Genomic DNA, 13,943 nt, shown 5'->3' with positions numbered 1-13,943 from the left:
AGTTTGATTAGCAGTGATCTGCGCCTTTCAGATGAAATGGCGCAGTTGGCGTTGTCAAGGAATATAATTGCTCTCTGAGCCCAACTGGAGAGAACATATGGGGGAATGAGAGGGCCGGAAGCCTTGGCATCTTCCGCCATATCAAAAATCTTCACTAAAGGGCCTGTGATATCTAGTAGCTTATCTTGGCAAGCCCACCAAGAACAGTCAGTTCCCTTTGTCAGGTTCGTCATATATTTAGGAAGGTCACCATCTGTGCATCGATCTCTGGCGTGACCACTAGCTTACCCTCTAGTGAAGGACGTGGGCATTCCGCCCTAAGGTGGGAACGGACCTCTTGGTCCACTGGCTCTCGCAACCTCCCCACCACATACTTAGCCACTTTCTCACAGGGAACCCATTCCAAGGAACAGGGATGAAGAAGCTCATCGAGATTTAGGAGATATGATTGGGGATCCCTGGACGGATCCCCCCCTGACAGTTTTCCCGTAACGGAGACTTGGAGGGGCACCATGATCGATCATGATCCGAATCGCCATCAGAACCTGCAGGGGAACCATGAAAGGGCTAGGTAGGGGTTGCCAAATCCTGATCCTCCGGTGGCAGAAGGGCTTGGGGGCTTCTGTCGGAGGGGCAGGGGTCTTGGCTCCCAAGAACGCCTGCTTTAGCCTGGCAAAGGCGTTCAGGTCCATGCCCTCTTCGTGGGACCGTTTGCAGGGGTTCGCCTCAGGGGGAAGAGCAGTGGCCTGCTCTGGAGGGTTGGTGGCTGAAGGCCCTGTAAGGTCTTCCCTCGGCACAAGGGGTTGCAGGCATCTCTGAGCTAAATCAATTAGGACTTCCCCAGAGAGGCCACCACTTTTGACACCGCCCTGACAATGGAAGCGTCCACAGCATTACAGAACTCATCTGTGACAGTGAAGTACTGCATGTCTTCCTCCTCCTCATAGTAATCATCAAAACTCTCCATGATGTAAGTATCTCAAGGGGTTTGAGGCACCAAGGAAGGTATTAGGTAAGATGTTATAGGTGGCAGCCCATCAGATAAGAGGGATATCTGTGGCTTGGATTCGCCAAAGGTTCAGGGACCCCTTAGGGGAAAAAGCAAGAGCTGTGGGATGTGAACGGGGCAAGCAACGCTCTCTCTAAACCCATGTATCTGCCTTATGAGGACAATCTCCCTCTCAATCTCACCAGGGTTAATATGGCCTAGGCGGCCCACGCAGACAAGCACCCTTTATTTCAATGGGCTTTCAATATTAAGCAGTCTGGGAACATCTGCAAGCTCAGCAGGAACATATCGCCTGCAATCTTTACTCCGCGGGTGTAAACAAGAATACGAGGCTGGCGGGGAGACTGACACACTCAGAGACACAGACAGTGGTGCTGGTCACGGTCTTAAAACTGATGCGCGTTCCGTTCAGTGCTCTAGAGTAGTCAGAACATTCTAGAAAGGATGCAGGAGCCATGCCCTATGGTGGCCTGCAGACCACCGCAAGACGTTTCATACCGCTAGTGTGTGGTGGACGGGGCCAAACAGGCGGGTCTTCTATGCGAGTTCACATGCATCTTGTTTATAAAGGGTCAGAGACTGAGCCGAGCAGCAGATGAGGAGAAAGCAGCCTCCTGGTCACAGGAGCTACACGGGGATGGCGCTCAGGAAACTCATGGATGCAAAAATACGTTTGGCACAGGACCCCAGAATCCTTCAGATGTCCAAGATAGCTCTGCTGCGTGTTTTGGTACAAAGCCATTCTGATCCTGCTAGGGTGGGTTCGGGCCCATGCAGCTGCTGCTGCTGGACAATGTCCCATCTCATACTAAACTGACCCGTACAGGCATATGCTGGCGCTGGGCAGTAGGGTGCAGTGGCATGCGGGTGCTGCACGCCTGGTACATGCGCATGCCGGTGCCAGGGGGGACAGGTGTTTATTGGTGCTGTGTAGCAAGTTATGACTTTACATTTTGACTGCACCAGACGGTGGTACCACCTACACGGATCAGGAGCATCCAGGCACCAGACTTCATGGTGCAAGAGCATAATGGTGCTGTGCTGTATGAGTATATATGTACTGGGGGCAAGGGGGCACTTAGCACAATGTGTGCTCACACCCAGAGGGCTCCCAGGCAATTGAGCACGAATGATTTTCACACTGAGAGGGCTCCGGGGCAGTTCAGCAGCGTGGGGGCTCACACCCACTGGGCCCCGGGGCAGTTCAGTAGCGCGGGGGCTCACAACCCCTGGGCAGCTCAGCAGCGTGGGGGCTCACGCACACAGGGCTCCCGGGCAGTTTAGCAGCACCACCCTCTGGTTCATCACTGCCACCCTCTGGTTCACCACTGCCACCCTCTGGTTCATCACTGCCACCCTCTGGTTCATCACAGCACCCCCTGGTTCACCACTGCCACACTCTGGTTCACTACTGTCACCCTATGGTTCACTACTGTCACCCTCTGGTTCACTACTGTCACCCTCTGGTTCATCACAGCACCCTCTGGTTAACCAGTGCCACCCTCTGGTTCACCACTGCCACCCTCTGCCTCATCACTGCCACCGTCTGGTTCATCACAGCAGCCTCTGGTTCATCACAGCACCCTCTGGTTCACCACTGCCACCCTCTGGTTCACCACTGTCACCCACTGGTTCACCACTGCCACCCTCTGGTTCATCACTGCCACCCTCTGGTTCACCTCTGCCACCCTCTGGTTCATCACTGCCACCCTCTGGTTCACCACTGCCACCCTCTGGTTCACCACTGTCACCCTCTGGTTCACCACTGCCACCCTCTGGTTCATCACTGCCACCTTCTGGTTCATCACAGCACCCTCTGGTTCATCACAGCACCCTCTGGTTCACCACTGCCACCCTCTGGTTCACCACTGTTACCCACTGGTTCACCACTGCCATCCTCTGGTTCATCACGGCCACCCTCTGGTTCACCACTGCCACCCTCTGGTTCATCACTGCCTCCCTCTGGTTAATCACAGCACCCTCTGGTTCATCACTGTCACCCTCTGGTTCATCACTGCCACCCTCTGGTTCACCACTGCCACCCTCTGGTTCATCACTGCCACCCTCTGGTTCATCACTGCCACCCTCTGGTTCACCACAGCACCCTCTGGTTCACCACTGCCACCCTCTGGTTCACCACTGCCTCACCACTGACACCCTCTGGTTCACCACAGCACCCTCTGGTTCACCACTGTCACCCTCTGGTTCATCACTGCCACCCTCTGGTTTATCACAGCACCCTCTGGTTCATCACAACACCCTCTGGTTCACCCTTTTCTAGCAAATCAGTTTTGATAGTAGGTGAATTGCCAATCACCATAGGCTTTAAACATTCAAAGCAAGGTGTAGTGACAGTTATATGTGAAGAGTGCTGTCACTAAGGATCTGGGATTGTGGTGAAAACATGACACCAGACTTTTGGAAAACATGGAGCACAGTGTCACTTAGAATGCTGCTGCAAAAAAAAAAGTTCTGACCAAATTCAACAAAGATTGGAGTGATATTGTTTGTATTTGCAGTGATTGAGCTACGCATGTGAAAAAGTTGTGCAATGACCTGCAAAATCGATATCTGAGCTGAAGTGATTCTCTGTAAGAGATCATTGCCACTCTGGTTCACCACTGCCACCCTCTGGTTCATCACTGCCACCCTCTGGTTCACCACTGCACCTTCTGGTTCATCACAGCACCCTTGGGTTCATCACTGCCACCCTCTGGTCCATCACAGCACCCTCTGGTTCACCACTGCCACCCTCTGGTTCACCACTTCCACCCTCTGGTTCACCACTGCCAACCTCTGGTTCAGCACTGTCACCCTCTGGTTCATCACTGCCACCCTCTGGTTCATCACTGCCACCATCTGGTTCATCACAGCACCCTCTGGTTCATCACAGCACCCTCTGCACCCACTGGTTCACCACTGCCATTCTCTGGTTCATCACTGCCACCCTCTGGTTCATCACAGCACCCTCTGGTTCATCACATCACCCTCTGGTTCATCACAGCACCCTCTGGGTCACCACTGCCACCCTCTGGTTCACCACTGTCACCCACTGGTTCACCACTGCCACCCTCTGGTTCATCACTGCCACCCTCTGGTTCACCACTGCCACCCTCTGGTTCATCACTGCCACCCTCTGGTTCACCAATGCCACCCTCTGGTTCACCACTGTCACCCTCTGGTTCACCACTGCCACCCTCTGGTTCATCACAGCACCCTCTGGTTCATCACAGCACCCTCTGGTTCACCACTGCCACCTTCTGGTTCACCACTGTCACCCACTGGTTCACCACTGCCACCCTCTGGTTCATCACTGCCACCCTCTGGTTCACCACTGCCACCCTCTGGTTCATCACTGCCACCCTCTGGTTCACCACTGCACCTTCTAGTTCATCACAGCACCCTCTGGTTCATCACTGCCACCCTCTGGTTCATCACAGCATCCTCTGGTTCACCACTGTCACCCTCTGGTTCATCACTGCCACCCTCTGGTTCACCACTGCCACCCTCTGGTTCACCACTGTCACCCTCTGGTTCACCACTGTCACCCTCTGGTTCACCACTGCCACCCTCTGGTTCACCACTGCCACCCTCTGGTTCATCACAGCACCATCTGGTTCATCACAGCACCCTCTGGTTCACCACTGCCACCCTCTGGTTCACCACTGCCACCCTTTGGTTCACCACTGTCACCCTCTGGTTTACCACTGTCACCCTCTGGTTCACCACTGCCACCCTCTGGTTCAGCACTTTCACCCTCTGGTTCACCACTGCCACCCTCTGGTTCATCACTGCCATCCTCTGGTTCATCACAGCACCCTCTGGTTCATCACAGCACCCTCTGGTTTACCACTGCCACCCCCTGGTTCACCAGTCACCCACTGGTTCACCACTGCCACCCTCTGGTTCATCACTGCCACCCTCTGGTTCACCACTGCCACCCTCTGGTTCATCACTGCCACCCTCTGGTTCACCACTGCCACCCTCTGGTTCACCACTGCCACCCTCTGGTTCATCACTGCCACCTTCTGGTTCACCACTGCCACCCTCTGGTTCACCACTGCCACCCTCTGGTTAATCACAGCACCCTCTGGTTCACCACTGCCACCCTCTGGTTCACCACTGCCCACCTCTGGTCCACCACTGCCACCCTCTGGTTTACCACTGTCACCCTCTGGTTCACCACAGCACCCTCTGGTTCAGCACCCTAGATTATGGAGAGAAAGCACACCTACCCAGCCTCAACAAATTAATTTGGGGCTGGTTAATGTGTTACTGAATTTGAGCTTCAAGTCCAGCACCTGCTTCCTTATCTGTAAGTGCTTCCTGTTGTGGTTTAATTTTTGTGACAGGAGCATTGTGCCATACTTGTAACTATTCTCTGACCCTGCTTCGAGGGTCAGAGCAGGGTCAAAGAATAGTTGCAAGTAGGCAACAAACTCTTGAGGCGCCGCACAGGAAGCACTTACAGGGTTACTGCAGGTGCCCAAGTTGAAGTTAATTTCTTTGTGACCATTTTGTAAATGGTTACAAAGAAATTTGCTTCAACTTGGGCACCTGCCGTAACCCGGGTAATGCTTCATGTACTTCAGTTTTGCAAAATCCGTTCCGTTTCTGCAATTTCGCGAGATTCACGGATCGCGAAATTGCAGAAAATCCGCAAATTCCACGAGCGGAACGAATTTTCCGCCCATACTTAGTTTAAACCTATAATAACTGATAAGACCCCCCCAAAAGGAAAATAGCCCTTACCAGTGTAAACATATGAACACTGAAAAAACACCTGCACAACCACAAACTAAATTCCATTCTAAGAAAGGAAAAGGAGAGTGAAAGAGTTATTTTATTTCTTCCTGAAGAGGTCAGTACAATGTAACTTTGTTATACAAAGCAGCAAGAAAGACTGGGCTAACACTATGTTTCTTGAGTTTTGTTTTTTAGGCATGTCACTAAAATATTGTTCCTTCTTTCTTTTTCTTTTTTCTTTTTTGTGGTATTTGGTCCAAAGATGCAGAGTTTAGAAGCATGTTTTAGGTCTTGTTTAATTATTTTACAAACTGTAGAGAATCAGGAAATAACAAAATCATGGCGGGTTTCATAAGAATCTTTCCCAATATGTGCCATCCCATTTACTCACAGAGAATGGGTAAAAGCCCATGATATATCAGCACCCTTTTCTAGCAAATCAGTTTTGATAGTAGGTGAATTGCCAATCACCCCAGGCTTTAAACATTCAAAGCAAGATGTAGTGACAGTTATTTGTGAAAAGAGTGCTGTCACTAAGGATCTGGGATTGTGGTGAAAACATGACACCAGACTTTTGGAAAACATGGAGCACAGTGTCACTTGAAATGCTGCTGCAAAACAAAAGTTCTGACCAAATTCAACAAAGATTGGAGTGATATTGTTTGTATTTGCAGTGATTGTGCTACGCATGTGAAAAAGTTGTGCAATGACCTGCAAAATCGATATCTGAGCTGAAGTGATTCTCTGTAAGAGATCATTGCCACTTTCTAGATGGTATACTGACAGCCTGTTCACAATCTTCAGAGGTAATGAAGAATGCTATTGGTTTTTTAGTCCATTCTGGTGCACTGTTTTTTTAGGCACAGTAACTAAAATGCAAATATTTCTCATTTTGAGCTTTGTGTGGCATCAAAGAAAGAGTCATCCGAACTGTGTCATTTAGCTGGTGGTTCTCAGTCCTAGAAGCCATGAATGCTATATTATCCACGTGGCATCTGTTTACAGAATCTTTGCTAAGTGATGATGCCAAAGGCAAGAAATTTGAGGATCTTCATAAAATACGCTCTTCTACCAAGTGTTCAACATGATTGGTGTAGATGTGAAGCATCTCCTTGAGAGTAGGCTGGGCAACACTTTTAGTGACTTGGCACTGCAACATGTTCCATGTTAGAGTGCTTGCCACTTAGTAAGCAAAGAAATTTTGAGGAGCAATTCTGGACATTATATTTTACAATGTATGAGAAATTGCTTGCAATGATGCATAGAAATGTCACTTCACCAACCATAGCGTTTGAAGTCAATGAAGCCTCACTTTGGTACTCTGCACAAGTTCTAGATCCCTTCCGTAAAAAAGGGGAATTTTATCCAGACAAAAGTGCTGCTTCGTTTTTGACCACTTCAATTACTCTGAGGGCATATGTGCCCAGTTCAAAGCATTTGTTCCAGAACCTGTCCCAGAGAAATGCAATCTCCAGGTGCATCAGCATTGGCATGGAAAGCTATGTCAGTGGCCAGAGTTAGAAAATTATCTACTGGCTGTTTTGGCATTGCCTGTCTCAAGTGCCAATGTTGAGAGGGCCTTTTCACAGATAGAAGTTTACATGGGAAGGAAAGAGCGAGCGTGCATGAACCAAAGACTCATTGAAGAAGTATTATATGGTGTACTGCAATACGTTTGATTAGTAAAAAAATGTATTTGGACCTCATATACACAGTACATATCAGTGCAGAAAGCAAACAATAATGAAAGCAAAACTTTCCAAAAACACTGGAAAAACACTGTTTCTGTTGTATTTTATGGCACGAAAATATGTAACCAGTGATAACCACTGTTTTTTAAGGTTGAAATTGCTTGAAAAAAACACCAGAATTGACCAAAAATAGAAACTGAAAACAAGAAAGCCTAGATATAAAGGAGGGTATGGGAATTGTCTGAGGTGTTACGGCCTTTGATGAAGCCAGACTGCTCAATGCCAACAAGGAAGGGAATAATATCATTGACACGGAGGGCTAATGTCAGAGATTCATCTTCGCACACCTTGCATAAAACCTTGACCTGCATGATTTGTTTACATTCATAAGGTTCTCGTACTAATCATGTGGCGATATGCCTATAAAAGTGATAATCAAAGTAAACCACTTATGTAATGTTCAATCATGTTTACCAGATAGTATTTGTAGCATAATTTACATAATTGTTATGCAAACAGCATATTTGGTGAATGTGTAGCATAGCTCGCATATTTACTGATAGGAAATATGCCCCGGTATCTTTGTGAACAGTGTCTGATATTGTATTGTAATTGCATTTATATAGCACTTACTACCCCTGACAAGGCGTCAAATCGCTTTTTTGGTGAGTAGCACGCTACTCAGGGACCCATAGAGGATTAATGTTGAATTAGTATATTGAAACATGCAAGTAATTTTAAGTGGTGGATAGGTTAGTCAGTTATTTGGATTCAAAATTATAGCAGAAGGATAGAAGAGGAAAAAAGGTTTGTATTTATACAGTGCCTATTACCCCTGATGGGGTGTTAAAGCTCTTTTTTGTTTTTTGGCGAGTAGCACGCTACTCCGGAAAACCATAAAGAATTAGTGGTGAATTAGTATGGTGAAATATGAAAGTAATTTGAGTGGTGGATATTAGTCAGTTAATTGGAGTGAGAAGGATAGCAGAGGGATAGAAGGGGAAGAAAGGTTTGCATTCATATAGCACCTGTTACCCCTGATGGTGTAGCAGGCTACTCTGGAGCCCATAAAGGATTAGTGTTGAAAATTAGTATAGTGAAATATCAAGTCATTTGAGTGGTGGAAATGTTATTCAGTTATTTGGATAGAAAAGGATAGGTGGCGGGATAGAAGCGGGAAAGAGGTTTGTATTTATATAGCGCTTGCTACCCCTGATGGGGTTTTGAAGTGCTTTTTTTGGAACCGATAAGAATTAGTGTTGAATTAGTATGGCAAAACGTGAAGTAATTTGAGTGGTGGATATGTTAGTCAGTTATTTGGATTGAGAAGGGTTGGGGAGGGGCAGAAAAGGGAAAAAGGTTTGCATTTATATAGAGCTTATAACCCTGATGGGGTGTTGAAACGCTTTATTGGTGAATAGCACGCTACTCTGGAACGCTTAAAGGATTAGTGGTGAATTAGTGTAGTGGAATATGGAATTTGAGAAGTGAACATGTTAATCTGTTATTTTGATTTAAAAGGATAGTGGAGGGATAGAAGAGTGAAGGATTTGGATTTATTTTTGAGGTCATAGCAGTAGGAGGAGGCTTTTGGAGGAGTACAAAGGGGTTTTGTAGGGGAAGAGTCAGAGTGAAGAGTTTAGAAAGGTTTGTTTTGGGGGATTGGTATAGTAAAAGAGGTGTCAGGTGATGCAAGGAGGGGTAGAGTAGGAGAGAGTTTATAATGGGTTATTTTGGGGATCATAATAGTGGTATGGGGTTTGGAATAAATGAGAGTGGATGTAGAGGATATATTGATAGATGTATAGGGTGAAGGATGGGGTGGTGCATTGGAAAGAGTAGTAGAAAGAAGTTTGAGATGAGCCAGAAAGTTGGGCTAGAAGATATATTGAAAGAAGTATAGGCTGAGAAATAGAGTAGTGCATTGGTAATGCTAAATTAGAAGAAAGTGATTAATGTATATATATCCATAAGTACATTGAAAGTATATAGATGCATACAGGAGGTAGGTATATGTAGATTAAAGATATTGATAGAGGTACAGGATGAGAAATAGGGTAGTGCATTGGATATGCTTTTTCAGGAGAAAAGTAATAGACACACAGATCCAAGTACATGGAAGGTATATAGATGCACAACGGAAGCAAGTACATGTAGACCAAAGATGATTTTTTTTAACAACATCATTATTCTACATGTTTATACAAAGCAATACACAAAGATAGGTACATATCTATAGTGAAAATAAATGCTTATATACAGAGGGATATGCTGTAAAATTTGTTTGCATATGCTGCTTATGTGGAGAAGGGCCAATTCTTGAGTAGTTTTCTGAAGATAAGGTGGTTGTCGGTGGATCTTATGTTGGGGGATAAAGAGTATAGTATGGCTGCTTGAACAGAGAAGGATGTGCCACCCATGGTTTTCCTGTATCTAGGGATTTTGAGGCAAGATGCCCCTTTAGAGCAGACGTTCCTTTGTTGAATGTGTTTGGTGATTTTATTCATGATGAAGAGTGGTCCTATTCCATGTATTGCTTTGTGGGTGATACAAAGTAGCTCGCACGTGGATCTTCTGGCAACCGGTAACCAATGCAGGGCTTTCAAGGCAGGGGAGATGTGGTCTCGCGGTTTGATATGCAAGAGTAGTCTGGCAGCCGAGTTCTCAATCTTTTGTAGTCTTTTCATGGTTGTTAAAGGTGATCCGTGGTAGAGGTTATTGGTGTAACTGAGTATGGACAGAACAAGGGAGATGGTAGCTTGGACCTTGTGTGGAAATCCCAAATGAGGGAAAATTAATTGCAGCGTTTTTATAGTGACAAAGCTTGATCTTGCTAGTTTTTTCCACTTGGATATTCATTGATAGCTTGGAGTCCATGGTCATTCAGTGGTTTCTTACTTCTTTCGATACTTTAGGCGGTGATCCCAGTTCATCAGGCCAGGCGGCAAGCGGGTCATAATGTTTCCAATCGCCATACATGAGTAGTTCCGTTTTGAAAGCATTCAATTTGAGATGGCTCCAAGTCATCCACTGATCCACGGCTCCGAGACAACTGAAAATTAGGGTATTTTCCAATGTCTTTGGGGCATTGCAGTTGGAGGAGTATTTGTGCGTCATCTGCATCGTTATAGCACATGAGGCGAAACTGATTGATCAGCACCGGTAATGACTTCATGTAGATGTTGAAAAGCATGGGCGAGTTGATAGAGCCTTGAGAGACCCCTGCTTTTGTGGAGTATGGTTTGGACAAGAAAGGTGGGGTGTGGATGAAATTAGTTCTGTTTCGAAGGTAGGACGTGATCCAGTCTAGAGCAGTCCCCTATATGCTGGCTTCATAGAGTCTTTGTTTCAGAGTGTCATGGTCAACCGTGTCAAAGTCAGCCGAGAGGTCCAAGAGGAGTAGCGCAATCCTGTTTGGAAGTCTGAAAGTATTTCACTCTCTTCAATGAATTGTGACATCTGGGCGAACGCTGCTCCTTCTATCAGTTTGCCTAGGAAAGGTCCATTTGTAAGGGTCTGTAGTTGTCAGGGCTCAGGGGGTCCAAGTTTGTTTTCTTTAGTAAAGGGAGTATGTGTGCCTTTTTGAGTTCTTCTGGAAATATTCTGGTAGTTAAGGAATCATTGATGATTTTTCTTACTGGAGTGGCAGCAGAGGTTGTTAAAAGAATTGTCTTGAAAGTTTGTGGTGGACACGGTTCAGAAGGGCTGTGGGCATGCCTGCTTGCTTTGACCAGGTCCATAAATTCATTGTGTGATATGTGTTGGAAGAAAAGGAGAGGCTGGGTTAGAGTATTCTTGGCTTGTTGTTTTGTACAAGGGTTAGTGCTAGTGCTTTGTTTCTGTTTTAAGTATGAGTCCAATGTGTCAGCTTTGTCCGTGTAATGATTTGCCAGTTTGTCTGTGAAATCTTGAGTAACAGGATGCATTCCTTCTAGGCAATTTGGTTTGCGAAATTCATTGAGTATTTTATAGAATTATTTATTTGCACATTTAGCATTTTGACTTCTGCCTGAATAGTACCTTTTCTTAGCTTTTTTGATAGCTGACTTGTATAATCTGTTAATTTTCTGTAGGTGAAGTTGGTCTTGTTTGGTGTTTGTTTTGAGCTAGGTACGTTGCAGCTTTCTAATTTGTTGTTTTATGTCTTTTATTTCTATGTTTTTCCAAGGCGCTTTTTTTCTTTTGTTCTGTTGAATGGTTTTCAGTAGTATCAGGATGTCAAAAGCTTCCTGTAGCCACTCATACAGATTTTGAACAGAGTTTATTGTTTCCAGATTTGTACTGGATGTTAGTTGTGTTTCTAAGTGTTCCAAATTGAATTTGTTCCATGGCCGAGGTGGATGTATGTAAGATAGTTTCAGGGTGAGTCGCTTAGTGTTGTTTTATATTGGAAAGCAAACAAGTGGTTTACTGCTGTCTCAGAGCACTCTCTGATGTAGACTATCCCTGAGGCTGGGGGGCTGGTTACACTGACTTGTTAACACAAAATGGTGGATGGGGGTGCACTGCTTAACATACAGGTCTTAGCACTGAGCAAAGGAGAAATGTGGAGGGAAAAACTGATAGTCACGGGGAATGAGAGGGAAAACTACAGAGTTTGGACTGCAAATCCCACAATTCAACGGGTTAAATTGAAGCAGTCATGGGCAGGGAAAACCACAAGTTTAAACACAAAAACAGGTGATAAATTATGCAATCACGGGCAGGTTAAAACTACCACAGGCAAAGATGGTTAAAGAAATTTAAAAAAGAAGAGATGATGCAATCACGGGTAGGGAAAATTGTTTTTGAACTTTTTTAGGAAAGAGACAGCACTTGCCTGCCTCCTTTCCTTTTTCTAGATTCTGCTTGGCTGCAACTCACAAGATTGAGGAGAATTATTTGGGGTGCACCCAGCAAAGCCTTAAGGGGCCTGGGCAGGTGTCAAAGGAGGGCTTAGGTTTGCTTGGATCTGGGGAACCAATCAGCAGTCCTAAGTCCGCTGGCCTGGGGGTGAGACTAGGCCTGGGGAGCTGCTCCTCTATTCAGAAATGTCCTAGGAGACAGAAAGGCTCAATCCACACTTTGGACTTCTGCAGGTAAGGGCCTAACAAACTGTCCTCTAACAATACTGTTTGTATAAAAAACTTTGCTCACTCTGCTAGCCAAAAAACGAAATGCACAGTCCCTATTCAACACAGTTTAAACAGCTCACAACAGATTATTGCTGTCTCAGAGCAACTTCTGATGTAGAATATCCCTGTTGCTGGGGGGTGAGGGGGGCTGGTTTCACTGAGTTGTTAACACAAAATGGTGGCTGGGGGTGCACTGCTTAACATACAGGTCTTAGCACAGAGCAAATGAGAAATGTGGAGGGAAAAACTGATATAGTCACGGGGATTGAGAGAGAAAACTACAGAGTTTGGACTGCAAATCCCACAATTCAACAGATTAAATGGTAGCAGTCACGGGCAGCGAATACCACAAGTTTAAACACAAAAACAGGTGATAAATTATGCAATCACGGCAGGTTACAACTACAATTTTTAACTTTAACAACCAGAGGCAAAGACAGCTAAATAAATTTAAAAAAGGAGAGCTGATGCAATCAAGGATAGGAAAAATCTCTTTTTAACTTTTTAAGGAAAGAGACAGCACTAGTCTGCCTCCTTACCACTTCCTGGACTCTGCTTGGCTGCAACTCACAAGATGGAGGACAATGATTGGGGGTGCACCCAGCAAAGCCTTAAGGGGTCTGGGCAGGTGTGAGAGGACGGCTCAGGTTTGCTTGGAGCTTGGGAACCAATCAGCAGTCCTAAGTCTGCTGACCTGGGGGTAGGGTTGGTACTGGGGAGCTGCTCTTCTATTCAGAAATCTCCTAGGAGACAGAGAGGCTCAATCCACACTTTGGACGTCTGCATGTAAGGGCCTAACAAATTGTCCTCCAAAAATACTGTTTGTATGAAAAACTTTACTCACTCTCCTAGCCAAAAAACCGAAATGCACAGTCCTTATTAAACACAGTTTTAATAGCTCAAAGCAGATTACTGCTGTCTCAGAGCACCCTCTGATGTAGAATATCCCTGTTGCTGGGGGGGATAGGGGCTGGTTTCTCTGACTTGTTAACACAAAATGGTGGCTGGGGGTGCACTGCTTAACATACAGGTCTTAGCACAGAGCAAAGGAGAAATGTGGAGGGAAAAGCTGATAGTCACTGGAAATGAGAGGGAAAACTACAGAGTTTGGACTGCAAATCCCACAATTCAACAGGTCAAATGGAAGCAGTCACGGGCAGGGAAAACCACAAGTTCAAACACAAAAACAGGTGATAAATTATGCAATAATGGGCAGATTAAAACTACAATTTTAAACTGTAGCAACCACAGCAAAGACAGTTAAAGAAATTTAAAAAAGAAGAGATGATGCAATCACGGATAGGGAAAATTGCTTTTTAACTTTTTTTAGGAAAGAGACCGCACTAGTCTGCCTCCTTACCACTTCATGGACTCTGCTTGGCT

The sequence above is a fragment of the Lissotriton helveticus genome, chromosome 7 (genome assembly GCF_964261635.1).
Source record: "Lissotriton helveticus chromosome 7, aLisHel1.1, whole genome shotgun sequence".
Lineage (NCBI taxonomy): Eukaryota > Metazoa > Chordata > Amphibia > Caudata > Salamandridae > Lissotriton > Lissotriton helveticus.
The sequence above is the reverse complement of the archived record's forward strand: the minus strand, read 5'-3'. Positions refer to the sequence as shown.